The following is a 27577-nucleotide window of genomic DNA, read 5'->3' as shown; positions in this document are numbered from 1 at the left end:
TATTTTGTTGTTCCTTTCAAAAAAGCAGCTCCTGGATTCATTAATTTTTTGAAGGGTTTTTTTATGTCTCTATTTCCTTCAGTTCTGCTCTGATTTTAGTTATTTCTTGCCTTCTGCTAGCTTTTGAATGTGTTTGCTCTTGCTTTTGTAGTTCTTTTAATTGTGATGTTAGGGTGTCAGTTTTGGATCTTTCCTGCTTTCTCTTGTGGGCATTTATTGCTATAAATTTCCCTCTACACACTGCTTTGAATCTGTCCCAGAGATTCTGGTATGTTGTGTCTTTGTTCTCGTTGGTTTCAAAGAACACCTTTATTTCTGCCTTTATTTCGTTATGTACCCAGTAGTCAATCAGGAACAGGTTGTTGTGTTTCCATGTAGTTGAGGCGTTTTGAGTGAGTTTCTTAATCCTGAGTTCTAGTTTGATTGCACTGTGGTCTGAGAGACAGTTTGTTATCATTTCTGTTCTTTTACATTTGCTGAGGAGAGCTTTACTTCCAAGTATGTGGTCAATTTTGGAATAGGTATATTCTGTCGATTTGGGATGGAGAGTTCTATAGATGTCTATTAGGTCCACTTGGTGCAGAGCTGAGTTCAATTCCTGGGTATCCTTGTTGACTTTCTGTCTCATTGATCTGTCTCACGTTGACAGTGGGGTGTTAAAGTCTCCCGTTATTAATGTGTGGGAGTCTAAGTCTCTGTGTAGGTCACTCAGGACTTGCTTTATGAATCTGGGTGCTCCTGTATTGGGTGCATGTATATTTAGGATAGTTAGCTCTTCTTGTTGAATTGATCCCTTTACCATTATGTAATGGCCTTCTTTGTCTCTTTTGATCTTTGTTTTATCAGAGACTAGTATTGCAACCCCTGCCTTTTTTTTGTTTTCCATTTGCTTGGTAGATCTTCCTCCACCCTTTTATTTTGAGCCTATGTGTGTCTCTGCACGTGAGATGGGTTTCCTGAATACAGCACACTGATGGGTCTTGACTCTTTATCCAATTTGCCAGTCTGTGTCTTTTAACTGGAGCATTTAGTCCATTTACATTTAAAGTTAATATTGTTATGTGTGAATTTGATCCTGTCATTATGATGTTAGCTGGTTATTTTACTCATTAGTTGATGCAGTTTCTTCGTAGTCTCAATGGTCTTTACATTTTGGCATGATTTTGCAGTGGCTGGTACCGGTTCCTTTCCATGTTTAGTGCTTCTTTCAGGAGCTCTTTTAGGGCAGGCCTGGTGGTGACAAAATCTCTCAGCATTTGCTTGTGTATAAAGGATTTTATTTCTCCATTGCTTACGCAGTTTAGTTTGGCTGGATATGAAATTCTGGGTTGAAAATTCTTTTCTTTAAGAATGTTGAATATTGGCCCCCACTCTCTTCTGGCTTGTGGAGTTTCTGCCGAGATATCCACTGTTAGTTTGATGGGCTTCCCTTTGAGGGTAACCCGACCTTTCTCTCTGGCTGCCCTTAACATTTTTTCCTTCATTTCAACTTTGGTGAATCTGACAATTATTTGTCTTGGAGTTGCTCTTCTCAAGGAGTATCTTTGTGGCATTCTCTGTATTTGCTGAATCTGAACGTTGGCCTGCCTTGCTAGATTGGGGAAATTCTCCTGGATAATATCCTGCAGAGTGTTTTCCAACTTGGTTCCATTCTCCCCATCACTTTCAGGTACACCAATCAGACATAGATTTGGTCTTTTCACATAGTCCCATATTTCTTGGAGGCTTTGCTCATTTCTTTTTATTTTTTTTCTCTAGACTTCCCTTCTCGTTTCATTTCATTCATTTCATCTTCCATCGCTGATACCCTTTCTTCCAGTTGATCGCATCGGCTCCTGAGGCTTCTGCATTCTTCACGTAGTTCTCCAGCCTTGGTTTTCAGCTCCATCAGCTCTTTTAAGCACTTCTCTGTATTGGTTATTCTAGTTATACATTCTTCTAAATTTTTTTCAAAGTTTTCAACTTCTTTGCCTTTGGTTTGAATGTCCTCCCATAGCTCAGAGTAATTTGATCGTCTGAAGCCTTCTTTCAGCTCATCAAAGTCATTCTCCATCCAGCTTTGTTTCGTTGCTGGTGATGAACTGTGTTCCTGTGAAGGCGGAGCGGCGCTCTGCGTTTTAGAGTTTCCAGTTTTTCTGTTCTGTTTTTTCCCTATCTTTGTGGCTTTATCTACTTGTGGTCTTTGATGATGGTGATGTACAGATGGGTTTTTGGTGTGGATGTCCTTTCTGTTTGTTAGTTTTCCTTCTAACAGACAGGACCCTCAGCTGCAGGTCTGTTGGAATACCCTGTGGTGTGAGGTGTCAGTGTGCCCCTGCTGGGGGGTACCTCCCAGTTAGGCTGCTCGGGGGTCAGGGGTCAGGCACCCACTTGAGGAGGCAGTCTGCCTGTTCTCAGATCTCCAGCTGCGTGCTGGGAGAACAACTGCTCTCTTCAAAGCTGTCAGACAGGGACATTTAAGTCTGTAGAGGTTACTGCTGTCTTTTTGTTTGTCTGTGCCTTGCCCCCAGAGGTGCATCCTACAGAGGCAGGCAGGCCTCATTGAGCTGCGGTGGGCTCCACACAGTTTGAACTTCCTTGCTGCTTTGTTTACCTACTCAAGCCTGGGCAATGGTGGGCGCCCCTCCCCCAGCCTCACTGTCACCTTGCAGTTTGATCTCAGACTGCTGTGCTAGCAATGAGTGAGGCTCCATGGGCATAGGACCCTCTGAGCCAGGCACGGGATATAATCTCCTGGTGTGCTGTTTGCTAAGACCACTGGAAACGTGCAGTATTAGGGTGGGAGTGACCCGATTTTCCAGGTGCCATCTGTCACTCCTTTCTTTGACTAGGAAAGGGAATTCCCTGCCCCTTGCACTTCCTGGGTGAGGCAATGCCTCACCCTGCTTTGGCTCACACTCAGTGCACTGCACCCACTGTCCTGCACACAGTTTCTGACACTCCCCAGTGAGATGAACCCGGTACCTCAGATGAAAATGCAGAAATCACCCATCTTCTGCATTGCTCATGCTGGGAGCTGTAGACTGGAGTTGTGCCTATTCGGCCATCTTGGCTCCACCACCTTTGATGATGATTTTCATTCTTCACAAGAACTTTGAAACGGAGTTGACATTTTTTTAAAGACATTTCTTTTGTTTCTTTCAACTCTCTGGCAGTCAGCTTAGCACTAAAGTTCTTTTTAAAACTACAGGTGAAAAATAACTGCTGGTTACATTGAAACAACAATATATTCTTCTTGGATGAATATCTTTGAAAAATACAATTCTTTTATTTTCAGGAAAAGTACATCAAACTGGACTGAAGTTATAATGCACCTTAAGGGTTCTAGGACCTGCCCTTCCCACCCCGCAGATACCAAAATCTGAAGATTCTCAAGTTGTTGAAATAAAATGGTGTGGCATTTTCATATAACCTGCAAATATCCTCTTATATATTTTAAATTATTTATACATTACTTACATCTAATACAATGCAAATGCTATGTAAACAGCTATTACACTATTGTTTAGGGAATGATGATAAGAAAAGTCTGGCATTTGCTGTTCTATGAATTTTCTTTTGGTGGCTTTATGAACTGTATAAAAATATAATTAGTATTATTATTTCTTAAATAATGTGTATTTGATCCAAAATACAAGCTTTTTTCAGTTTTTAGTGTTATCATGCCAAATCTTTTGGATATTTACTTCATGGGAAACAAAATAAGCTTCCTAAAAGCTCCACCCAGAGAACCTGAAACATTTCATCAGCTCAATCTATTTATATCATTCGTTCCAGCTCTTCAGAACCTAAACACTAACATGTAAATTCCTTTTATGTCTCTCTATTGCTTTCACTTATGTCTTTGATCAGTGCCATTTTTGAAAACAATTTGCTCTGTGACAGGCACACTGCCATTGCCAGAGAACCAATGGCAAGCACATGTTAGGGTAGGCACTGCTTCCAAAGCTTTTGCAGGCTGGGTGACAGTTGATCATTACTATTAAAACAACACACACAATTAGTACTTGTCCACTGTGTGACAGAGTGCCTGGGAGATGTGCAAGATGCTATAAGAGCAAGCAACAGAGGTATCTGTGGTAGTCAGGGTGATGGGATCTGGGAAGTCTTCTTGGACAAAGTGGCATTTTCTTTGAAGAAAGGACTCTACAGGAAGGCTGGTTGTCTAGAGACAAGTGTATTTCTATATGGTCAATTTTTTTTCCTATAGAATTCCATTAAATGAGAAATATTTATACAACACAGAGAGACATTTTTTTCTTTTCTTTTTTGAGACAAAGTTTTGCTGTTGTCGCCCCAGCCGGAGTGCAGTAGCATGATGTTGGCTCACTGAAACCTCCACTTCCCAGGTTCAAGCGATTCTCCTGCCTCACCCTTCCAAAGTACTGGGATGACAGCATGAGTCACCATGCCCAGCCAAGACATTTTTCCTTGGTTAATGAAAAGATTTTTACTGAGGATATTCCATAACATTTGAAAGAAATCTTATGTACAACAGATATATAAAGAAAGCCTTCCCCATGAACGTTTTAAATAGACTTTTTATTTTTTAGAGCAATTTTAGGTTCACAGCAATTGAGCGGAAAGTACAGAGAATATCCACATACTCTGCACCCACCATGCACAGCTTCTCCCATTACCAACATCCCCCACCAGAGTGGGATATTTGTGACAATGAATGAACCTACATTGACACATCATCATCATCAGGGTCTGTAGTTTACATACACTTCACTCTTGGTGTTGTATGGTCTGTGGGCTTGGACAAATATATAATGACTTGTATCCATAGTTCCATATATCCCTAGTTCCATGTATTGCTTTAAAAGAACTTAAACCAAACGTAGACACAAAATTGTCCATTCAGAGTCACAGGCAATTACTTGTAGTGTCAAAGCATTGATTGGTATCTGAAGAAGGACTTCCCCTGGGGCAGAGTGTTGAAATATATTGGATTCTTACATTTTTTGATTGCTTTTCTGCTCGAAGAGCACCACATGTAAGCAATGTAGGTGTATTGTGGTGGAATAATGTCATGCACACTAGGACTAAACAAAGTGGCCAGCATTTATTGGGGGCTTACTGGCATCCCTGATGCTAGTGGGCAGGGTTCTTAGAAGTTCTTAGTGGAGATAAATAGTATAACACCTGATGATCGATACAGGTAAAAGCACAGAATGGCTTCAAAACCTTGGCATGGAGGCAATTATTTTAAGAAAAACAGGAAACTCAAAATCCAAAAAGGAACTAGGGATGCATTTTGAGGGAAAATATATAAGTGCATGCATGGCTATGTGCATCTGTGTGTGTGTGCATATAAAATCTCCTTGTGGAAAAACATCATGAATAAATGCAAAAGATGTATGAAGTGCTGGAGAATTTTTGTAATAGACAAATGATCATTTAACTTAAGTGGTACTAATACTTGCTAAAGTTGATTTTAACATATTGAACAATCCACAATAGATGTGGTAAAAGAGACAGACTATAGATGGTAAAGGAAAACAAATGCCCAGTCAAATAAAATTAAAGCAAAATGCTAATACGATTGCCCACTCATCATGTTGGCAAATGTTGAAACATTGCTATCACCCAAGGAAAAAACAGGATGGAAAGGCCTTCCCTTTTTTATTGCAAATTTTAATTGTATTTTAGTATTTGCTCAAATACTGTATGTTAGTATTTTCTTTACTTTTCTTTTGAGACAGAGTTTTGCTTTTGTTGCCCAGGCTGGAGTACAATGGCCTGATCTCAGCTCACTGCAACCTGTGCCTCCTGAGTTCAAGCAATTCTCCTGCCTCAGCCTCCCTAGTAGCTGAGAATACAGGCATGTACTACCATGCCTGGCTAATTTTGTATTTTTAGTAGAGATGGTGTTTCTCCATGTTGGTCAGGCTAGTCTTAAACTCCCAACCTCAGGTTGTCCGCCCACCTCGGCCTCCCTAAGTGCTGCAATTACAGGCATGAGCCACCAGACCCGGCCAGTATTTTCAATACTAAATACTTTCAGTATTTTATTTATTTTAGTATTAGTCTCACTAACAAGACTGAATCAGTTACTCTAGGGTATTATCCATTGTGAGTTGGGAGATATTAAGTCAAGGATTACTCCACAATGGCTAAAGACAATGCTAATGGCAAATGATAACATAATCAGATGGTTTCTGCTAGCTTTGCCCACTATTCCAGCCTAGCATAACCTGACTTAAAAGATCTCAGCCAGAGAAAAAACATGACCAAAATCTTAGTTATGTGGAATGCAGAAATTCTAATGTTCAAGATAATGAATCATAGTCCAAAAATTTGTTACGTCACATCAGTAATAACTAAGGATTTAAAAAATCCTGTGCTAAACATTTTGATAAGTACTTTACATGGATTATCTTTTTAATCATTCCAAGCAGCCTATGACATGCTGTCTTCACTAATTTTAAAAAATCATTCTAATCATAATAATCATTTATGCTTGTTTGCCATTGCCCCAAATATTTCTTTGTAATGACAGAGTTTTTCATTTTTTTGATTAGTAGAATATTTTACTTGAATGAAAATATCTTGGTCAAGGCAATGCACTGATATTAATTCCCAATTTAAAATATTGGTTTCCTTCTGATTTTGATGGGTGTGTATAGGTCAATAGTATGTAGAGCATTGAATTCCAGGAAAGAAGAAAAGTCTGTGTGGGGCAGGGCAGGGGGTTTTACATTTTGAAGGGGAGGTTGGGAAGCTGAAGACAACCTCTGCTGCATTCTTTGTGCTTTTGTTGTTGAAGTTTGGCCATTCAACCTGCACAGTAGAAGGGAATGAAATAAAGCTAATCAAGGTGTGTATTAGTCTGTTCTCACACTACTGATAAAGACATACCTGAAACTGGGTAATTTATTAAGAAAAAGAGGTTTCATGGACTCACAGTTCCACATGGCTAAGGAGGCCTCACAATCATGGTGGAAGATGAAAGAGGAGCAAAGGCATGTCTTACATGGTGGCAGGCAAGAGAGTGTGTGGGGGGGAAACTGCCCTTTATAAAACTATCAGATCTCATGAGATTTATTCACTATCACAAGAATAGCATGGGAAAAACCCACCCCCATGATTCAGTTATCTCCCACAGGGTCCTTCCCACATCACATGGCAATTGTGGGAACTACAGTTCAAGATGAGATTTGGGTGGGGACACAGCCAAACCATAACAAGGTGTGTCCTGCACGGGCTTCTCAGGACTCTAATTCTCTAATTTTGTTTTAATTAACTCTCTAATATTTGCGAAATTAAAAAAATTATTTCCAGAGATAACATCTTCTGGAATGAAAATCCTGCAATCTACTTTCTGTCCTTTTACCTGATCTCCCCTCCTATTCGTTAGTCCACCCCATCCATCTGAACTGCTGCTTCCTCAACATACAGTATTTAGGACTGTTGGACCAATCTTCATCTATCCTTTCAAGGTTATAAATCTGGAAATTCCTTCAAAATTGAGTGTGCGTCTCGCTCCTTTCTTCACCTGTGGCTTTACCTGTTGGGTTATTTACCACTGAGGTTAATCACTGGCTTTGTCACTCTGCATATTTTACTTGATTTCCCTAACTACAGGTTTCTTAATTGTAAAATGAATAAATGAAACCTATGTCATTTTGTGGGATGATTACATAGGGTGAGTATGTAAAATATCAAGGCACACATCTGCCACATAGATTTGGTCACTATAATAATAATAATAATTATAGTCAAGGTATATTGCTGCGTTAGTGATATTTTTGTCAACCTATTGACAACGGTTGCCATGCCTACTTTTGGAACCCCAGGCAACAGTTGCCATGTCTAATTTGGGAACTTCAGTCACCCTTCCATGCCCGCAGAAATGTGCCTTCTGTATGAAGACCAAATGCTGCACTCCCTTGCTAATGTGATACAGACAGGTAAAGGGGAAAAGTAGAGTCTTGTCCCCAGGAAAGAGTCTGGTTGATCAATGAAGACACAGACAAAAATAAAGTATATCATTCAGCAGGAGAGGGTGTGATAAGACCCCAAAGAGGAAGACAATAAGTGCAGAGATAGCTGAGGGTCCCCTGATCTCATCCAGAGATAAGATCCTGCTCTTCTGCCTAGGAAGAGAAACATCTGGAAGGGAAGGAGGTCTCACTTGTGCCCATGTCAAGGCTTCTAGACCAAGGAGCAGGACCCCGCTGACCTGACTCAAGAAGACTCAAAGCCTTCAAACCAAGATGGTGCTGAAAAAGACCTTCAGGAACTGGCTTTGACCTAGTTCCAAGGTCTGAGGCTGTCCACTTCAGCCCTGAGTCTCTTTAGAAGGTGCCTCATTGCTTCCCATCACTGGATGGAGAGGAGCTTGGAACCCTCAAGTTGAGTCCAGGATGTGCTCAGACAGGTGTGGTCCTTGGAAGTCCTGGCAGGAGCCAACACTGCACAGGGGAAGCAGGGGAACTTTTAACTATGAAACCCCTCTAGCATATAGCCCTAATATTTGTCTCTTCTCAGCCTTAACTCCCAATAGTTCCTTCACATACCTAGGATTTTAGCCAATCATATGAACCTACACACTGGGCAGCAAGCTGAGATTGGCCATCATGTAGGAAATTCTGCAGAGCTGCCCTGCCCCAGCCCCCAGCATCCACATGCTGTGCTGCTCAATGCCTAGCCCTTTCTTTTTGCAGTTGTCACCCTGTTTATGACCATGTCCCTCTGTGAACTTTTAGCTTGTTACCAAGCCAATGGCTCCCTTTATTAAACCTCAATTTTATAAAAGGGAATATTATGCCCTATTAAATATGTTCTCTTAACACCTCATTTTCCAGTAACTAAAACGTGCCTACCATTTGTCCAGCGCTAGCCTCTGCCCAATTGAATTACTTCTCTCATGTAATACCTGCCAAAAATTGTAGTGAACTCCACCCCAGGCTGTTTGTAATGCGTCTCCAGCTTCAGTCCTTGCTTGTTTCGATGAGGGGCATGGATGTGGGGGAAGAGATGAGGGCCCAGGTGTGGACGTACACAACTCAGTAGGTGGCGTGTAGGTTCTTAGGAGACTGGCTAAAATCCTGAGAATGTGTAGGAATTATTGGGAGTTAAGCCTGAGAAAGAGTAAAAAGTAGGGCTATATGCTCGAGGGGTTTCATACTTGAAGCATTCATATGGGGCTGAGATCTTTTAAGCCAGTAATCTTCACATTGAAGAAGAAGATTGCCAATTCTATAGAGTTGAGATTTATTTAGTGGTTTGGGGGATCCTATAATTAAACCATTATTGGGAAGGGACATATTCAGATATATTATTGGCAGTGGATGGGCACAATGTGGTATATTCATATAGCTGAATCTGACGGTCAAAAATATGAAGTATTAATGTATACTACAGTGTACATGAAGCAAGATTGCTGTAGCATTTAGCATCAAGAAGGCAACACATATTGTATAATTTCGTTTATATAAAATGTCCAGAATAGGCAAATAGATAAAGACAGAAAGTAGATTAGTGTTTGCCAGGGTAAGGCAAATAGTGGGAAGACAGAATGGGAGTGACTACAAATAGGTCCAGGTTTCTTTTTGGGCTGATGAAAATGTTCTACAATTAGATAGTGGTGATGGTTGCATAGCTTTCTGAATATACTCAAATTGTACAGTTTAAATGAGTGCATTTTGTGAATTGTATCTCAATACACTTGTTATTAAAGTATTTTCTAAAAGATTTTTTTGATTCAATTTTCTTTTCTCATAACTGCAAACACATGTCATCTTGCTGTATCGATACTGGTATCCTTCATATTAAAATTTTAGACATTCAAACATAGGAAATGGGTGATTTTATCTCATTTCCACCTTGAACTTCAGAGAGCTAGAGGTCATGACATCTTAGCTGTTGGGTGATGTTTTCTGCTAGCTTTGCCACATATTCCAGCCTAGCATAACCTGACTTAAAAGATCCCAACCAGAGAAAAATACATGACCAAAATCTTAGTTATGTGGAATGCAGAAATTCTAATGTTCAAGATAATGAATTACAGTCCAAAAGTTTGTTACATACTGAGTGTATCTATTGTTTCATTTAGTTATCCCAGTGACCTGATGTATGAGATATTGCTGATATGCTTGCTTTATAGGTGAATAAACTGAAGCTTGGGGATGTGAAGTCCGTTGTCTGTGATCATACGTTTGGTGAAAGAGTAAGAGAAGGCTTTTCACATGAGATTTGATGTGGTTTGGATTTGTGTCCCTGCCCAAATCTCATGTCAAATTGGAAGGATTGGAGGTAATTGGATCATGGGGGCAGATTTCCTCCTTGCTGTTCTCATGATAGTGAGTGAGTTCTCATGAGATCTGACGGCTTAAAAGTGCATAGTACTTCCCTTTCCACTCTCTCTCTCTTACTCTGCCATGGTAAAATGTGCTTGCATCTCCTTTGCTTTCTGCGTGATTGTAAACTTCCTGAGCCTCCCTGGCCACACTTCCTGTTAAGCACGCAGAACAGTGAGTTAATGATATCTCTTTTCTTCATAAAATACCCAGTTTTAGGTAGTTCTTTATAGCAGTGTAAGAACAGACTAATACAGGATTTTTCTCCCAATCCCAAACTCTTATTTCTGTAAATTGGTTGACAGCAAAAGCATCCACAGTGCATAAGTTGTAAATTTCCCAAAGTGCTGACTGTTGGCAGACTGTCTAGTGTTCATTTTTCTGCTTCACTGCTCAAAACACCAAAGTTGCCTCAGACCCTTTTTCATTTCAGACAGCTTGGAATCTTTACTATTTTATGTGTCTTTGTTTACAGAATGAAATCAGTGACAAAATGAGACTTAACATTACAAACACATTTTCTATCACTGGAAGTGAGGGACATCAGGTTTTGCAAGATTGGGCATTTGTTAAAATGCAAATATTCAAAAATTATATGCAGAAATTATAATTTTAAATTAGAAATCTGTGTATGTGTAGCTTTGTATTAGAAAAGTATATAATGGGTCAACATTTTTTCTTTTTCTTTTTGCAGAACAGTGGTTCCCTGCTTTGGTGCTACAATCACAAGTGATGCTCTAAGGTAGATTTCCTATACCTGTATGAATGGTGCAAAAACTTCTAATTTGGGAATAATTATAGTTTCACAGGAAGTCACAAAGCACAAAGAAATCATGTGTATCAAGTTTCCACCAATGGTTGCACTTTAAGTAGTTGAAAACAATATCAAAAGCACAAAATTGACATGCATGCAATGTATGTATATAATTTTGTGACATTTTATCACATGTAAGATTTGATTTGGGTAGTTACCACTGCCATCAATTTACAGGTGTCAATGGTTCTATATACTAGTTTATTTTATGTTTTGTTTGTAATTTCCTGTTAAAAAGCATTAAGGAGAAAATGCCTTCTGGTTAGGCCAGAGAGGATTTCGTGTATTCCATTTACACTTAGGTAATTTTGCATGCATTTTCATTTCTTTGTAGGAATTGTTGGTTAAATAATTTGCTGTGTTTTTTGTTTTTTGAGATGGAGTCTCCCTCTGTCACCCAGGCTGGAGTGCAGTGGCGTGATGTCAGCTCACTGAAACCTCCACCTCCAGGGTTGAAACAATTCTCCTGCCTCAGCCTCCCAAGTAGCTGGGACTACAGGCTCTCACCACCACACCTGGCTAATTTTTGTATTTTTAGCAGAGATGGGGTTTCACCATATTGGCCAGGCTGGTCTCGAACTCCTGACCTTGTGATCTGCCCACTGTGACCTCCCAAAGTGCTGAGATTATAGGCATGAGCCACCGTGCCCGGCCAATAATTTGCTTTTTTTTTTTAATGAAACAGCCTCTTTTCCATTTTTGAGTATTCTTTTCTGCACACTAAAGAACATGATAAACTTTCTTATCTTACTCATTGATATGTTTGATATAATACATTTCTTACCTCAATCCCAATACACCACAATTTTTCCTTTTTTAATATTTATATGATGATGCTCCAGCTCCAGTCTGAAGTACATTTTATAATAAGATTGTATTAATGAGTAAAGTTTACAAAGTTTGCTAAAAATTTTGCAGTAACTTTGGGATCATAATAATGTTTGATAAAATTTATTTCATGGGGCCGGGCATGGTGGCTCCTGCCTGTAATCCCAGCACTTTGGGAGGCTGAGGTGGGTGGATCACAAGGTCAGGAGATCGAGAACATCCTGGCTAACACAGAGAAAATGTACCTCTAATAAAAACACAAAAAATTAGCTGGACATGGGGGTGGGTGCCTGTGTCCCAGCTACTTGGGAGGCTGAGGCAGAAGAATGGCATGAACCTGGGAGGAGGAGGTTGCAGTGAGCCGAGATGGTGCCACTGCACTCCAGTCTGGGTGACAGAGCAGGACTCCATCTCAAAAAAAAACACACACACACAGAAAAAACACACACAAAAAGAAACAAAAATTATTTCATGGGTGTTATTTTTAGTCCTAAAATAGAAATACACCTTTATTTTATAAACAAAATTTAATCTAAGGAATATATAATATTGAAATAGCATATTTATAAAAAGGATCGTTTTGTTAAAGGTCTTTCAAATACATAAATTATTATAGAATCATATTCCTAAACTAAAAACTTTGTTTCTAACGATGTATTTCCATAATCATGCACATATTTTGTCATTTAATACACATGAATGTTACTTTAAAATAGAACAGAATTCTTATGGGAATGTGAAATAATTTGGTGAGGGTAAGCTTTGCTTATTTCTGACTGTCTAGATCATGGGCAGAAATGAAATGCTTGGTTACAATCCATTTATTCTGTTTATGTAATGTCAAGCATTTGCTCTGTACAAACATTTTTGGGTATTAATTATATTGAGTGGTTGTCAGCTGGAACTTTGGATAACTTTTTTTATGCCATCATTGCAGATAAAGCACATAATGTCATGAGGCTGATTAAATTTCATAAGTATTCTTATTGTCCAATTTTTAAAAATTGTGTATTATAGGAAAGAGAATTTGTTATGTTGGTATTAACTTGTTATTTAAGCACTCATATTTTCCATATCCCATCAAGAAATTATCTTTTACAGACTTAGAAGGAATTTGAATTGAACAGTTTTATTTGAACTACTTTAAAATTATTGCAGTGAAAGAAATTTGTACATTAGGGACTATAGATGGTGAAACCATAGTTTGCAAATGATTAATCAAGGCTGCCATGAGAGACTGAATTTCACAAGAAAAGAAAGCAATCATTTTTGTCAGAAAGGAAGAATCAATCAATAAGTCACAATTAATCCCAACTGAAAACTCTGGAATATATTACAAAGCTCACAGAAATTTAAGGGTTGTCTTTAACTTGGGATCCCTGGGAATCTTTGGGAATGAATCTTGCTTATTAATCAAAGTTTGTCTCCTTTGGATGTTATCATGACTGGATACCTGTGCAGATAATTATAGTTCACATTTCTTTTGGGATTCATGAAGTACTAGGTGGGATTTTTCTCTTAATGCGTTATGTTAACAAGGTTACTGGTAATCTGTAGTCACTCCGTTTTACAGACAGGGAAAATCAGGCACATACATATTTGATGATGATTCTATAATCACTCAGCAAGCCAGTGTAGGCATAACAGATCCCTGTGTCTACACTATTACATACGGGCCAACAATTCTAGAAACTAGTTTGAATGTAGAGAGAGAAAAGTCAGAAAACCCAGAAGCAGATGTTGACGATACAATTTTCTGATTATCTGTTTGGAACATTAGGTTTGCATAATGTTTTCTAGAAACCACACACTGTTTAATCACTTCTGGTGACCATCTGCAAAGCCTGTCAGCTTCCCCTTCAGACCCCCTGTGGAACAGATCTCATCTAACCACTCTTCCTGTCTCCAGCCTGCCATTCTCTCTGGCTGTGATGAATCCAAGAGCATCCTGTTGGGTCTCTCAGCCTCCACTCTTACCCCAAAAAATCACATTTCCTCATGGCTGCTGGAAAGACCCTTAAAAATACAAGTGGCATCGGCCAGGGGCGGTGGCTCACGCCTGTAGTCCCAGCACTTTGGGAGGCCGAGGCGGGCGGATCACGAGGTCAGGAGATGGAGACCACGGTGAAACCCTGTCTCTACTAAAAAATAAATAAAATTAGCTGGGCGTGGTGGCGGGCCCCTGTAGTCCCAGCTACTCAGGAGGCTGAGGCAGGAGAATGGCGTGAACCCGGGAGGCGGAGCTTGCAGTGAGCGGAGATCGCGCCACCGCACTCCAGCCTGGCAACAGAGCGAGACTCTGTCTCAAAAAATAAAATAAAATAAATAAATATATATATATATGTATGTGTGTATATATATGTATATATGTATGTATGTTTATAAGTGGCATCACACTGCTGTCTACCTTAAACCTAATGATGTATTTCCTTCTCACTCAGATGAATCCAAAGTTCTATGCTTATACTCACTGGTTCTCTCTTGTGTGCCTGTGCTCTGCCCCCAACTTTGTTGTTGTTTGTTTGTTTTTTGAGATGGAGTCGTGTTCTGTTACCCAGGCTGGAGTGCAGTGACATGATCTCACCTCACTGCAATCTCTGTCTCCTGAGTTCAAGCGATTCTCACACCTCAGCCTCCTGAGTAGCTGGGATTAAAGGCACCTGCCGTAACGCCCAGCCAATTTTTGTATTTTTTAGTAGAAATGGGGTTTCACTGTGTTGGCCACGCTGGTTTTGAATTCCTGATCTCAAATGATCTACCCACCTCAGCCTCCCAAAGTGCTGGGGTTACAGTGTGAGCTACCATGCCTGGCCTCTGTCCCCAACTTAATCACCTTCTACTCTACCGCTTCATGACTGCTTTTCCCTCCACTCAGAATGTTCCTTCCCTTGCCTCATGAACTGTCTTCATTCAGGTCTTGGCAAAACAGCCAATTTCTTAGCCATGACTTCTCAGGTCACCCTCCAACATACTTAGAAGCTTTATTGTCCATATTGTGCCCAGATGTGATGTTATGGAGTTACTGCTTTATCTGCTTAAAATCTTCCTCGTTCACCAGAAAAAAGCTTCATGGGGACATGAGGACATACATGCTGTCCTCATTGTTCAATGTGGTGTCCCCAAAGCATAAACTGGTATTTGGCACATAGTAGCTGCTCAGCAAACATTTTTGATGAATGAGTGAATGAAACAAACACTTATATTGCATCACCCTACCCAATGTCTTTACCGCATTACCTTCAGGAAAAAAAGCACCATGTCATCCATTCTCAATGTGCATGACTTACTATGTTATTTAGGGAAAGTTTGCTGTTATTTTTCCTGTTGTGAAAGTTGATCATATAAATTGAGTCATTTTTGTCATACTCAACTAAGTCAAGGGGCCAGGGGGAGAAAACACAGGGCATGTAACATTTCAAGAAGATAATTCTCTGCAAGCCTGGCTACTCAAGCTGCCTGGCTTTGCAGATGGTCACCAGAAGTGATTAAACAGCGTGTGGTTTCTAGAAAACATTATGCAAACCTAATCTTCCAAACAGAAATCAGAAAATTGTATCGTCAACACTGCTTCCCCTTCAGAAGCTGTTGCAACTTTAAGACTAATTTTCCTACTGTTGTAACACATCAGTCAGAACTTACCAGCTCCCTAAAATTTTATTCCTGCCGGTGAACTTTCTTTCAAAACAGCACATAACATCTCTCCTTTTGGTATAACCTCTTTGTTCTTTGGACATACTGAAGAACACCTGGTCTATCTGTATACCTTGAATGGAAATTCTTGCTTCCTAAATAAAATATTTTAACTGTAGAGATTTGTGTCTGTGCTTCATCAGACTTCAAGAATATGCTGGGCTTGACATAATGAAATCAGCACTGTGAGCTCAAGGGTCTTTAGCTCCTGCGCCACTCAACCCTAGAGAATGAGGAAGAGTACCTTATTGCTCAGCACAGGTCTAGGCCAGTGGTTCTCAACTGAGGGCGATTTGCTCCCCAAGGAACAATTGGCAATGGGTGGAACTATTTTTGGTTGTCAAAGTTGGGAATGAGGAGTTACTAACATCCAGTGGGTTAAAACCAGGGATGCTAATATAGAACCTATACTGCACGGAAAGGCCCTCCCACAGCAAAGATTATCTGGCTCCAAATATCGGTAATGCTGAGATTGACAAACCCTGGCCTACACATTTGGGGAGTTATGAAAGAAATTAAGAGGATGGTCCTCAGCAGTTTTAATTTATTATATAAAGAAAATAAATGTGTAGTTTACTGAGCACAAGGTATGTGTCAAGTACCATTTTAGGGGCTCATTATGTCTAGGAATACTGATTGTCATCAAGTACTCTCTAATACTGGTGAGGGAGGTTGCTGTTTGCCTCCTAATCCAGTTTCTCCTCCTCTCTGCTAATGGAAACCTCATTCCTCACCTGAGCTCATTTTCACCTTGGGTTGAACATCTATATTTCCCCAAGCTCCTTTGCTTCTAAATTTGGCCACTAACTAATTTATTGCCCACATGGAATCATTGTGAAGAAATTTCAAAATGTCTTTTTAAAAAGGTAACTGATTTAGCTAGAAAATGTACTGGTTTGTTCTTTCCCCCTTGCTCTTTGCTGCTTGTTAGAGGGCATACCAATGGCAAGGGCCCCAGCAGCTCTCTTGGGCCATGAAGTACTTTTGAGGATGGAGTCCAGGCTGAGAACACTGACAAGAAAGATAAGAGGAACCTGGGTCTTTGAAACTATTGAGTCCCCATAGCATCCTTGCACGTGAAAAGGAAATAACTTTCTATTTTGCTTAAGTTACTGTTATTTTACGTTTCGTTTTCCCTATGATGATGGAATTGTGTGTGGGCAAACTTAATCTTAGCTGAATCTTGGAATGGCCATCTGCATGTCACAGATGCTCAGGAAAGGTACATGACTTTCTTACAAAGTCACTTATCTAGTAAGTACCAGTAAATCCCCCACACAGGATTTAAACTGTGTTCTGATGGAATTAAAAGCCAGTGATTTTCTCACTGGGTACCTCACACATATGAAGTCTTATAGAATAACTTTTTTAAACTGATTAAAAATCTCTTGCTCAGTTTGTGGTTGTTTCTCTTGATGTGCTAAGTTTTTTCCTGAGTCACCCGTATAGCTACTGTGAATAGTGTAATGTCCTGGCAAAACAGTGGCCTAATTGTAGTGAATAAGCCGTATTTTCTCTCTTGCTTTTATACCCCTGTTGTCCAGTGGGAAGTCAGAAAGATACAGCCTGAAGATGGCTTACTCTTCTAATTCAGCTTCATTTAGGACCATAAGGCTGCAGTTTTCCCTTGGCCATTGCAAAATAAACTGTTTGCAAAATTGACGTCTAAACACAGTTTCAGTCTTGCATGGTTAAGGGCAAACCATTCATTCATTCATTCATTCATTTTTTTGAGATGGAGTCTCCTTCTGTTGCCCAGACTGGAGTGCAGTGCACTGCAACTTTTATCTCTCGGGTTCGGGCAACTCTTGTGCTTCAGCCTCCCAAGTAGCTGGGACTATAGGCATGCACCACCATGCTCGGCCTCCCAAAGTGCTGAGATTACAGGTGTGAGCCATCATGCCTGATCAAACCTTTTAAAATATATCAAATATATCCTAAAATGATGTCTTTACAATAACTTATGTTTAGTACTTCAATTTTAGTAGTAAGTAAATAACAGTATAATCTCTCTCTTTATTTTTATTTTTATTTTTTTTTCGAGATGGAGTCTCGCTCTGTTGCCCAGTCTGGAGTGCAGTGGTGCACTCTTGGCTCACTGCAACCTCCGCCTCCAGGGTCCGAGTGATTCTCCTGCCTCAGCGTCCCAAGTAGCTGGGACTACAGGCACCCACCACCATTCCTGGCTAATTTTTGTATTTTTAGTACAGATGGGGTTTTGTCATGTTTGGCCAGACTGGTCTCAAACTCATGACCTCAGGTGATCCACCCGCCTTTGCCTCCCAAAATGCTGGGATTACGGGCGTGAGCCACTGCATCTGGCCAAGGTCATCTGTCTCTAATCAAGAAATAACTATATACCTTTGGCTTAAAATATATATATATATATATATATATATATATGTTTAAAATTCTGTCTAAATAATCTTTGCAATCAATTTTTAATCTTAGTTTCATTTTTTTAGTCCAAGCCACCCTAAGAACTTTTTGGAATGAAATGTTACTACAATACTGTAAAACATGCTGATAAAATGGGATATATTTCCATTGTAATGATATTTTTAAGTTGGTCCAATCTTAAGAATGTACATTACTTCAAGAACCTGTTTTATTTATTCTTTCTTTCAAATAACAAATAGCTCCATGCCAAATATAATGTGAATCAGATCCTATTTTTTTGTATAGGATACATTATATCCCATATATTATAATGTGGTGGCTGTTCAGCCCTTTCATTTGTGTTTCTATTTTAACATTTTCTTTAAATACATTTCATTTGCTTATTCCAATACAGTCTGATTAATTCTATTTCAGTAGATATTCATTGATCATCTACTATGTCCTAGTCCCTAGTGATAAAGTGATACTAAATGTGAACTTGGTCTTTGCATTAATTTTTGCTCACTGAGAAAATTCCAAGCTATTATTACTTCACCCCTTCTTAAAAATTCATGCAATATTCCTCTGAGTCCCCATTACTTGAAGACTTATATAACCACCTTCTACCCCTTACTTTGCCCGTTAGAGCATTCGTGTACCTTTAAAATCCATTTCTGCTTTTCTTTTTGCTAACCTCTCAATTCTAACTCTTTTCCAATGTTCTTAGTTTCCTGTGTATTCACCCGTTAATGGTTAATGTGTGAATGACTTAGTTTCTGTCAGGCTCTGTTTATGGTCTCCTGGCTTGATTCTCATGTTCATTACTTATTTGTTACTCTGGGATGGAAATATTTGATAAAGAATGAGAAAACTATTTGAATGGGCCACAGACACGTGGATTCTAGGACTGACTATGTTAAATGTTAGACAGTTTCTCTCAGTAAGGGAACATGGGTGATACAGACCACTGAGATCATTGTTTGCATAAACGATGGAGAGAAGAATTCTAAAGCTAGAGGGAATATTTTGGAATATTCCAGTACAATTCTTTCATTGCGCAGTTCAGGAATCTGAGGCCTAGAGCAATGATACATCCAGCCAAAAACAGCCTCCAGCTCGGAGGAAATGGTTTGTCTTAGATTCTGTTTTTCATTGTACGTAATTTCTCTAAAGGCTCACTTAGGAATGATTTGGAACATTTGACAGGAGATTTGAATTGATGGGTAGAAAGCCCTTGTATTTAGTTATAGTACAGAGTCAAAATATTTAAATGTCAAAATATTTTAATGAGCTGTGTTAACATCTATGTTTCCTAGTAGCTTTTTCTGGTAGAGAGGACAAATATTCTTCTCTCTACCCGTCCAATGTTGATGACTTAAGTACTTATAACGAAAGATAGATTACAATGAGAAAAACATACAAATTTATTTAGTAAGTTTTACATGATATAGAAGTAAATGATTAATTCCATATATTTTTATGGTAGCTTTGATAAAGAGTGGATGCTGATGGAGAAATATGATAGAACAAAAAGGGTGTGATCTAGTGTAGATAAACTGGGGAATTTAGCAAGGCCTGTTTGTTCAGGTTCCTCTCTGTGACCCTTCACCTTCAGAGATGAGCATGTTCCTTTCTTCCAGGAATCAGGAGGCCCTCACCTGAGTGTCTTCTGACCTGTTTCTTGGTAATGTTGGAAAAGCTTTCCTAAGCTGTATGCCCTGCATCGGGGAGAAGCATATATGTGGGTGAGGAGGGAAGGTCAGAGAGACTTTCCTACTTCTGTTTTTTTAATATACCAAGGTGCCATATTTTGAGTAGTGTCTCCTGAATCCCATCATCCTTTTCAATGTAACTTTTCATTAAACGCAGTGTTCTAGGATAGGGGTTAGCAAATGACTTCTATAAAAACACCAGATAGTAACCATCTTTGTCTTGGCAGCCAATATGGTCCCTGTTGCAACCACTCAACTCTGCTGTTGTGACACAAAAGCAGTAGTACAGAATATATAGACCAAGAAGAGTAACTGCGTTTCAATGAAACATTATTTGTAGATACTAAAATTTGAATATCCCATAATTTTCACACATCATAATATTTTACTTATTTTTTTCCAACCATTGAAAATAAAAATAACTTAGCTCACTAGTTCAACAAAAACAGGTGACAACCTGGATTTGGTCTGTTGCTATAGTTTCTAAACCCCTGTTCTATGACATTACAGTCACACAGACAAAACAAAACTGAAGCAAAGTAATAAAAATGCATTTTTCTGACAATACAAAGACATATCTTTTTTTTTTTTTTTTGAGACAGTGTTTTGCACTTGTTGCCCAGGCTGGAGTGCAGTGGCGCAATCTCGGCTCACTGCAACCTCCACCTTCAAATTTCAAATGATTCTCCTGCCTCAACCTCCTGAGTAGCTGGGACTACCCATGCCCGCCACCACGCCTGGCTAATTTTTGTATTTTTAGTAGAAACGGGGTTTCACCATGTTGGCCAGGTTGCCTCAAACTGCTGACCTTGTGATCTGCCTGCTTCGGCCTTCCAAAGTGCTGGGATTACAGGCATGAGCCACCCCACCCAGCCAGACATATCTTAAAACATTCAAAGTCAAACAAAATGGACAGTTTCTGACATCGCTTATAGAACATTCTTTATCAACCTGCGGAGATTTGAAATAAAGAATAGTAAAAAAAAAAAAGCTTCAAATAAATCACAGTTAACTTTTGAAAATCCAGCGTTAAAATGTGATGATCAGAGTCAAGAACAATTGTGAAAGACTTGAAAATTGGCAAAAGTAAAGATTATTTTTCTCTCTATTGCACTTTTCCAAGTTCTGTGCAGTGTTCACTGTCTTTGAACTATTTTCCCTCTCTGCAAATGGTAGAAAATTGATAATATAGATAACTCTTGTCCATGAAAATGCAAATAAATTGTGTCTAGTGGAATACACTTGATACTTCCTCCAGTAATACAACATTTTGTATATATTTGTAAATCCATTCCAGCACCAGCATTCCTTATTGATGCTATTCACCCATCAATCCATCAGTCCATCCATCCAACTTAATCTATCATTTATCTATCTATCTACTGATTTTTTCCTTTGAATCAAATATAACATATGACTATTTCTTGAATTACATAAAATCTGTGGTACATTTTCATTTTATATTTGTGTGAGAGTCATGACCTCACTTTATAAAAGATTTCTCCTTTAACCTTCAGCTCAGAGTTATATTTCAAAACATTGACTCTAACAATAGCATGTCCCTTAGTAACCACCACATATCTGTGGGCAGCCTCCATGCTTATCTTTCTGCCTTTGGGTGCCAGAACTGACTGGCTTGATATGGGTGCTACAACTCCAAACTGTTAGAAATTTTCTAGCTTTATTCAGGACCAATTTGAGAGGTGAGGAAGACTGGTTTTGTTTGTATTAAAATCTGTACGGCTTTATTTGCCATCTGTGAAATTTATCAGGTGAGGACCCAACTTCTGAAATACATCTGAATGTGACTATTGAAATTTTTGTTTTGTATTAGATACTTTCTGTGATTTATGTGAATATGACAGTAAATCCATAGCACCCAAGGAAGACATTTCTCAGGAGCAAAATGAAAACTCAGACATACATGAAAATCCACTGTGCCCAAGTATCTAAGAACCAAAGGTGAATTTTTTTTTTATATCTGATTGCAATTCTAATATGTAGTGGATCAAGATTTTAAGTGTTTAGATACTTTAGACTTGTTGCAGTACTTACTGATGCTCATACAGTATTTCCTGACTTTATAGATGTTACATTTCAAGAATAATGTTGCTGTTCACCAAACATCTGTTGTCCAACTTATTGATCTTCTTTGGAGTAAACAATGATTTCACAGCCAGATCACGTTTGACAATGACTTCAGGAGAAGTGCAGGCTTGTGTAATTCAAAGAGAGAGATTTATGCAGAAAAAGTCTCAAGTTGGGTATAATTAATTCCCCTTCATTTTGGATATTAATGCTATTATTTTGACAAGTACATGTCTTTACTTCCCATGAGATCATGTCTTTATTTTTCAGGAGAAAATAAATATGATGGGATAATTAACATTAGAAGAGATAAGAGAAATATTCTATTATTTCCTTAAATCAACATTTTGGACTTAACATTTGTGTAGAATGCATGCAAAAATAAATTGTTAGTGTGTGTGAGGTTTCAACTAGTGTTCTTTTGAAAAAGCCATCTGTATGAACAATATTATATTAGCATGATTAATATAAACCACTGAATGTAAATTTCTCCAACTGTCCTATAGCATGATGCCAAAAGTTGATTATAAGTAGACTTGGCCTTTTATGCTCAGTAAGACATGATGTCTGTCTTTCTCTCTGTCTCTATCTCTTATTTTTTATTTATTTATTTTTTGAGACAGGGTCTCACTCTGTTGCCCAAGTTGCAGTACAGTGGTACCGTCATGGCTCAATGCAGACTTCAGTTCCGGGGCTCAAGTAATCCTCCTGCCTTAGCCTCCTAGGTAGATGGGAATACAGGCATGTGCCACCATGGCTGGTTAATTTATTATTATTGTTTTGCAGAGATGAGGTCTCACTGTGTTGCCCAGGCTGGTCTTGAATTCCTGGACTCAAGCCATTTGCCCATGTTAGCCTTCCCAAAGTGCTAGGATTACAGGCGTGAGCCACCATGCCCAGCCTGAAGTTTCTCTTAAGTGAGTTGAAGCAGTTGAAAATGAACTTAGGGCTGCATGTGTGGCATGATTTACAAGTTATTTATCCAGTGTTGTGCCATATGAACATTAAAGTAGGTATAATCTCTGATGTAAAGGCAGAAATGGAAAGAAAAAATAGAAAAAAGTGAGAGCATGGGAAACAGATAAAAAAAAAAAAAAGAAAACTCACAAATAGCTACATAAACAACTAATTTCAAAACACCATTTCTTAACTGGCCAGGCTATAGTCCTGAGATTTTTGAGAAACCACTGAAGGCTTCCAGCGGGGTCCCTTCTAGTGATAATGCAGGTGGATGGATCAGTTAATGATTTAAACAATTAGCGATTTGCTGCAAAATTCCATCTGTCACTGCCCCCTGGAATGCAGACTCACAGTTCTAATTGGAGCCTCCAGTATTGAAGGCGGCATGAGTTGGTGTCACTGATTTGCTTCCCCTGACCACCGTCATTCTTATGGTAAGCGTTTTCTGCCCTCACGCTGAGAACTTTTATCAAACATATTAGTGTGCATTTGGGTGATCATTAGTCTGCGGTAGCTGAAACATTCCAGGTTATTTTAGCCCAGAAACTAGCCTGTCTGCTGAAAGAACATGCAAAGCTTCCTGCTAAGCTGGTGCACAATCAATATATAAGGGAAAGAACGGGTTCCTATTTAGATTTAAATCCAATATGTGACAAGTTAATAGCTCAGTGTGTTTCTGCTTTTCCATGTCAGTTTTACGGATGTGAAAGACTCTTCTTCCTGCTATAAACTTCAAAGGAAAGTCACGTGGAAGGGGAAATGCACCTCTGTGTAAGTCTTTTCCTAATCTCTTATGATTAATTTCTTCTTCCATCTGATGAAAGAAAATGCACACAAAATCTCTTATTTGGTTCACAATTGACGACGAGTTCCAGAAAGCTGCCTTTAGAAAGGGAATCCATTTTGAACATATGAAAACCATCTGAGTCAAGATGTATTACATGGTGATTACAGTCTGACAGATGTTTTGAAGTTGTAATGTGTTCATCAGAAAGCACACAGAGCAGGAATGAGTGCTGATTGTTTGAATATGTTGAGGTTTATTCTGACAACTGGAAAAACACACCAATGCTGATTGAAGTTTGGGGACCCTATGTTTCAGAAAATAGACAGGATTGGATTTCAATCACTGGTTAATCAGAATTTCTGGGCATTGAACATGAGATTGTATCATATCATGTTGCTTTATCTCTGCCATGAGAGTCACCGTCAAAATATTCTCTCCTGGGGTAGAGCACTCTCACATGAATTTAAAGGGGGTCCACATTTGCTTTTCTATGTCCATAATTTTGACTCCACATTATAGGTAATCTGTGGAATGAGATTCAAGTCTAGTTGTCTCCTGAATCACACACAGGAGTTCCTCTTAGGAAACCTAATTTGTGTTTGCGCATTGTCTACTTTGGAAACTTTTCATTTCTCTGTGTTTCTAAAAGAGCATTGTAGGGAAATAAATGGAGGTTTTAAATTTAGCTCTGTTTTTACCACCTGGGTGAACATAGACAGCCTTGCTGAGAGACAGGAGTAGCTGGATTTCCTAGGCTGACTAAGAATTCCTAAGCCTGGCTAGGAAGGTGACCACATCCACATTTAAACATGGGGCTTGCAACTTAGCTCACACTTGAACAATCAGGCAGTAAAGAGACCTCACTAAAAGGCTAATTAGGCAAAAACAGGAGGTAAAGAATTAGGCAATCATCTGACCTGACAGCAATCATCTCACCTGAGAGCACAGCGGGAGAGACAATGATCTGATCAGTACATAAATCCAAGCATTAGTGCCAGCAACGGCTACCCTCTTTGGATCCCCCTCCCTTCATGTGGGAGCTCTGTTTCCACTTATTAAATCTTGCAAGTGCACTCTTCTGGTCCATGCTTGCTATCGCTTGAGCTGAGCTTTCACTGACCCTCCACCACTGCTGTTTGCTGCTGTTGCAGACCCTCCACTGACTTCCACCCCTCCAGATCCAGCAGGGTGTCCATTGTGTTGCTGATCCAGCCAGGCACCTATTGCTGCTCACTATGTGGCTAAAGGCTTGCCATTGTTCCTGCATGGGTAAGTGGGTTTGTCCTAATCGAGCTGAATACTAGTCGCTGTATTCCACAGTTCTCTTCTGTGACCCACAGTTTCTAATAGAGCGTAGCACTCACTGCATGGCCCAAGATTCCATTCCTTGGAATCCGTGAGGCCAAGAACCCCACATCAGAGAACAAGAGGCTTGCCGCCATCTTGGAAGTGGCCCGCCACCATTTTGGGAACTCTAGGAGCAAGGACCCCTGGTAACGTTGCTGTCTAACTTGCCTGAAAAAGAGAAGATAGACTAAATTGTTTCAAACTAAAACAATTTGCCTTTCTCAAGAGTTCTTTTATCTGTTCAATGTGGAAGAACCTGCCTTTCTCTGTAAATAATGACATTCAACCACCTTGGCGTATTTATTTTGCAACTAGTTTAGGTCTAGTAATGTCATTGTAAGATTCATTGCTCAAAGCATGATGTTCTATGGGTAATCAGTGTGTGTGTGGGTGTGTGTGTGTGTACTGGATTGCACCATCTGTTTTCTTCTGGGTTGGAAAACAAAATCACTTTTTCTGAGGGGGATTTTTGTGAGTTACTCCCTTCTCCCTGTTTGATGCATATCTATGCAGGAAGTGTTTTTTTTTAAATTTTAATTTTTATTTTTTTTAAGACAAATGTCTGTCAGGACCTTTAATTTCACAGTGAACGTCAGAGCTAATGAAAGTTCTGCTAGCTATGAAGTGGCAATGTAGTATAAGCAAACTCACTAGGCATCTGGAACTTTCCAAGGAGTAGAATATGAAACTCATTGTATCCTGGTGGTACCAAAAGCCACTGGAGAGAGACAGTATTTATACCTGCCTGATGGATGTATCACTTCCAGGTGCTCTAGAATCTATGCCTTGATTACACGGCTGAACTATGTCTTTGCCATTTCAAATCTTCCTTTAACAAATGGCTTTTGCTGAATGGTATGTTGTTGCAGTGCAATGTGGATGATAACTTCAGAAATTGTCCTACAAACCTAGTCATTGGGGCTGCTCTAAAGAGGTTGTTGAGGACATCAGTCTGTTATGTCATGCCATTTTGGGGAGGAAATTTGGAGAGGCATTAATTTTTTTTTCTTTTTTTCTTTTTTCTTTTTTTTTTTTTTTTGAGGTGGAGTCTGGCTCTGTCCCCCAGGCTGGAATGCAGTGGCATGATCTTAGCTCACTGCAACCTACGCTTCCTGGATTCAAGCATTTCTCCTGCCTTAGCTTGTGTGCCACCACATCCGGCTAAGTTTTTCTGCTTGCGTGCCACCACACCAGGCTAATTTTTTTGTATTTTTTTAGTAGAGAAGGGGTTTTTCTATGTTGGCCATGCTGGTCTGAACTCCTGACCTCAGGTGATCCATCCACTTTGGCCTCCCAAAGTGTTGGGATTACAGACCTTAGCTACCTCGTCCAGCCAAGAGACATTCATTCTGATTGCATTATCGGTACTTATTGTGCCTCCTTGAGAAATGGGTAGATAATTTTAGCCTATGGTTGCTGTGAATTTTGCAGTCAATAGTGTTTTCCTCTTACAATTGGTCATTAGAAAGCTAAAGCTTAAATAAAACAGCCTGTCTTTAACAAGTGTGCTGGAATTGATCATATGCATTTAGGAAACTTGCTTTATCCCTGACAGTATTTATTTATTTCTCCTCATTTTAATTTCCTTTTATCTCATTTTTTTTCCCACTCAAGATGTGTTTTCCAGCTGTAATCATAAGGAGCTTTGTAAATTGTCTTGAATTATTTTAAGAGTGAAAAATGGGCCTGGTGCGGTGACTCAAGCCTGTAATCCCAGCACTTTGAGAAGCTGAGGGTGGATCATGAGATCAGGAGTTTGAGACCAGCCTGGTCAAGACGGGGAAACCCCGTCTCTACTAAAAAATACTAAAAATTAGCTGGGCACCTTCCCTCCCTTCCCTTGCCTTTCCTTTCCCTCCCTGCATCCTTCCCTCCCTTGCTTCCATTTTCCCTCCCTTCTCCCTCCCTCCCGTCCTTTCTTTTGTCTTTCTTTCTTTCCCCTCCCTCCCTCCCTCCCTCTCAGTCTCTTTTTCTCTCTATTCTTCTTTATCTTAAGGATTTTTTTTATTACTATACTTTAAGTTCTGGGGTACATATGCAGAATGTGCAGTTTTATTACATAGGTATACACAGGCCATGGTGGTTTGCTGCACCCATCAACCCATCATCTATATTAGGTATTTCTGCTATGTATATCCCTCCCCTAGCCCACCAACCCCTTAAAGGCCTCGGTGTGTGATGTTCCCCTCCTTGTGTCCATGTGTTCTCATTGTTCAGCTGCCACCTATGAGTGAGAACATGTGGTGTTTGCTTTGCTGTTCTTGTGATAGTTTGCTGAGAATGATGGTTTCCAGCTTCATCCATGTGGCTGCGAAGGACATGAACTCATCCTTTTTTATGGTTGCATAGTATTCCATGAGGTATATGTGCCACATTTTCTTTATCCAGACTATCATTGATGGACATTTGGGTTGGTTCCAAGTCTTTGCTATTGTGAATAATGCTGCAATAAACATACATGTGCATGTGTCTTTATAGTAGGATGATTTATAATCTTTTGGATATATACCCAGTAATGAGATTGCTGGGTCAAATGGTATTTCTGGTTCTAGATCATTGAGGAATTGCCACACTGTCTTCCAGATTGATTGAACTAATTTACACTCCCACCAACAGTGGAAAGGCGTTCCTATTTCTCCACATCCTCTCCAGTATCTGTTATTTC

The 27577-nt window shown here is 39.5% G+C and overlaps 1 long non-coding RNA gene across 1 annotated transcript in view; it reads left to right on the top strand.

The window, feature by feature from the left end:
• Positions 1 to 10114: 10114 nt before the first annotated feature.
• Positions 10115 to 27577, top strand: part of LOC134757962 (uncharacterized) — a 32709-nt gene continuing 15246 nt past the window's right edge. Inside the window, exons 1-2 of the long non-coding RNA XR_010132646.1 lie at positions 10115 to 10263; positions 11002 to 11049. This is a non-coding gene — a long non-coding RNA (uncharacterized lncRNA). The remainder of the gene's footprint in view (positions 10264 to 11001; positions 11050 to 27577) is intronic.

The sequence above is a fragment of the Gorilla gorilla genome, chromosome Y (assembly GCF_029281585.2).
Source record: "Gorilla gorilla gorilla isolate KB3781 chromosome Y, NHGRI_mGorGor1-v2.1_pri, whole genome shotgun sequence".
Lineage (NCBI taxonomy): Eukaryota > Metazoa > Chordata > Mammalia > Primates > Hominidae > Gorilla > Gorilla gorilla.
Note: the sequence above shows the minus strand (reverse complement) of the source record. Positions and strands in the feature narration are given on the sequence as shown.